This window comes from Protomyctophum bolini, assembly GCF_963924005.1.
Source record: "Protomyctophum bolini genome assembly, chromosome: 12".
Lineage (NCBI taxonomy): Eukaryota > Metazoa > Chordata > Actinopteri > Myctophiformes > Myctophidae > Protomyctophum > Protomyctophum bolini.
The window spans coordinates 32,273,012-32,276,618 of NC_137873.1; positions in this window are offsets into that span (position 1 = coordinate 32,273,012).

The following is a 3,607-nucleotide window of genomic DNA, read 5'->3' on the forward strand; positions in this document are numbered from 1 at the left end:
AGAGCTATCCTTATCAATCATGCTAACTTGAATAGCATGTAGGCCTAGTGTGTAACTGTGTATGCTAATTTCCAAATATATACAATATATCTAACAAACCGACTAATGCTATATAAAATTCACATTGATTTCACGCACACACGCACTCTCTCTCTCTCTCTCACACACACACACACACACACACACACACACACACACACACACACACACACACATTAATACAGGAATACCCTTTCCGTATGGAATAAAAAAGCAGTCTTCAGAAAGTCTTTTTTCTACATCATGTGGATTCATCTGACATTGCAGAATAGTGTGAGACAGTAGTAGGCCTATATACTACACTACAATACTGCTATGGCTTTATGGAAACTGGCAAGGCACTGCCAGAGCCAATTTAATGAGGCACTAGATTCAGTGTGTGTGCGTGCGTGTGTGTGTGTGTGTGTGTGTGTGTGTGTGCGCGCGCGTGTGTGCGAGAGAGAAAGAGGCGCAAGGAGCACTGAGCTAGCTATTATTATTATTATTTGAATAAATGCAAATAGGCTTTCCCCCTATTTGGCACCGTGCCAAGTATCTATAGCAACCACATTTTCTGCTCCTTTATCTTCCTTCATTTTGTCCCTCCTTCAGCCCCCCCTCTCCTTTCTTCACAGAACGCGTGCTCCAGGAGACACACACACACACACACACACACACCTCTGTCAAGTTCAAGAGCACAGAGCCTGGTCTGTTCACACATGGATGGAAACCACTATATACATCCTGCATCTCCGCATGCAAGCGCGCGCGCGCACACACACACACACACACACACACACACACACACAGTTGCTGTCAGGGCTGAAACCTCGTAACTCCAACTTTTTTTTGATAACTTAATGCTCGCAGCCCTATAGGCCTACTACTTCAGAGTGTCACACCAAAATAGTGAAAATCCATAGACATTTTCAATATTATTATTATTATATAGGCCTATTGTTTAAATGATAATAAAAAAGGAATGTTTTTTTTGGACAGATTAATAACAGGCCAGTATAGCCTATACCTCCAGTCAACATGGCTGGCTACTGGGCTCTCGGAAGCTTTGGGTTTCAGATCAGTTTCAAGTCTTTTTTTTGTGAAAGAGAAAATAGCAGATGATCTATACTATAGGCTCACAATCCATTGCAATTGTGACCTATTAGATCAGCCATTTTGGTTATGAATATGAAGTATAGCGCCTAGCCTACAGCAGGCGGTTTAGCTGGCTTTACGTGGGGGTTTTCTATACGTGGGTTTTTTGCGTTGTTCATTATGAACAAAATCTAAACTGTCACGTAAAAATAGAGATAAAATCCTTATATAACTTATATATTATTATATACTACAATGGCTGAGGCTAAACCGTGTTCAAATGGCCAACAATGCTGCAGTGTTGTGAGTTGGAGATTATCTCCGTCAAGGTCAAGTTCAAACTCACAGCATGGCCATTAGCCAAGGAGCGGCAAGCTCCGGCTCCATCAACCCTATCCTCATCCAAGCGCTATGTTGCACTGACACCTACCGGTCACCTGGAGAAACTACACACCCGGAGCCCCCAGAGGGACGCTTCTGTTATTCTTGGTAATGTGGTGCCCTCTGTCGGCTACTTGCAGCTATTACGATGGTTACTTGATCGTCAATCGTACATTTTGGCAGTTGTGTTACTATAGTCTAGTGTGTAGGGCAGGCGGCCTATAGTTACTAGTAAACATGTACTGTATATCGTATGTAGGCTAGTAGCCTACCATCCACACACCAATGCCACATTTTAATATGGCATTACATTACACATATAGGCTACATGATTTTAATTTTTGAATTAAAAATCTAAATGACAAATGACTCACGCCCTGGAGAAAATGACTCACCAGCGGTCTCACATGAAGATGTGGATGGAGAGCCAGCGAGAGTTAAACCACTTTAAACCCTGTGTTGGTTGACCGGAGTCCCCCAGGTGTGGAGAAATCTTTCGCTGAATATAGACAAACGTGACGAGTTGTGGCCTTGTGGACCTGCTATTTTCAGAGATAGCTTTCCCCACAATACGGGATGCTGGGGTTTTAACTTTAAGTTGTTAAAGAGAACCCAGAAACTCAAAGAGTCAGTAAATGGCATATTAAAAACCTCACCAGTCCAGTAAAGATACAAAGGAGAAAACGATAAAGCTGAGACAAAATGTGGGCAGGGCATCAAGGCCACTGTGGCCTGAAGGGCCTCCATAAAACCCTGCCCTGAACACAGTTGAATACCTTACATAGTCTATTCATAGTCTAGTTTTCGGTGAAGGTGACCACCGAAACATTGGTTAGTAAAAACAGGGAGATGTGTTATGTGAGCAGTGACCACAGCAGCGTGGCATCATGTTGCTCCGTTTGTAAGCTCTGTAATCACATAAGTTAGCTGCTCTTGTGATAAATCAGGGGTTAAAAAAGGGTCCCCCAACATAGTATACAGTATGTACATCTACAGGCTCACAGTGTGTCACACACAGTGAGTTTGTACATTATGAAAAATGTTGAACATTGTAAATGTTTTACCAAACAACTCTTCCCTGATAGGAGTGCCTGGCACAATATCTATTCAGATGGGGGTCTGTGGCCTTACCGGCCTAATACAGTACATACATTTGGGGGTCCTTGACATGAAAACAAAAGAACCACCAAGGTTGTTCAATGTCTAGCTTTCACTTGCTGGAAACCGCTTCAGTTTTAGCTGTGAAATATGTCAAATAGAGAGCGAATCTTTTACAACATTCAGCTTTATTCAAGACTGTCTCACAGATACACCGTCATCACTAAAAGACTGCACACAGGTCACAGCATTAGTAGGAATACATTCTGTTGGCACAAATCACTACAATATACAAAACACTCTTCAGAATATTATCAGTGTCCAAAGAACGGCAAGACGTGAGCTACAAATGTCATAATTATGTAAATACACAAATGTCATGCTTGTATATCTGTATTAAGATTACAAATGAACATTAAAACAATCCAATTTGCATGGGCTATGTTAAGGTCTACTGAAATTCAGACGGAAGAAAATCGCAAAGCTTTTTATTTTTTTTAGTTGGAATTATCTTTTTCCACTTTCCACCTATTTAGGCCACTTTCAGGTTTTACAAATATTTTTGTGCCATTCTTAAAAATAGAGAAACAAATCAACACTAGTCAAAAAAACGAAGTTACTGCACTTTGGCATTGGTTTGATTGTCTTCGGGTGCTGCCATTTCTTACAGTGTGTCAATGTATCAATTTTTAAGTCCATGAGTGAACAAATCTAGGCAAATGGACAAGTTCACTCACAGAGTAAAACGTTTTGTCGTAGAGGTTACTTTTCGTGAAAACTAAACAATTTGGTGTACTTGTAGCTCCAACAGCATGCTACTGTCCTCCTCTTCCAGGCCCATATAGTCCCTTACTCAACTCAGGTTAATGGAGCTGACGGTTTAAGTGTGCTTTCACTGGGCTACAAGGACAGAATCAGGGACAGTTCCAAGGGATGACCTTGAACTGGGACAATTTTAACTTTTACTTCCATCGAGGCGACTTCGGGCTCGAAGCGTGGAGAACTCACTTTCATT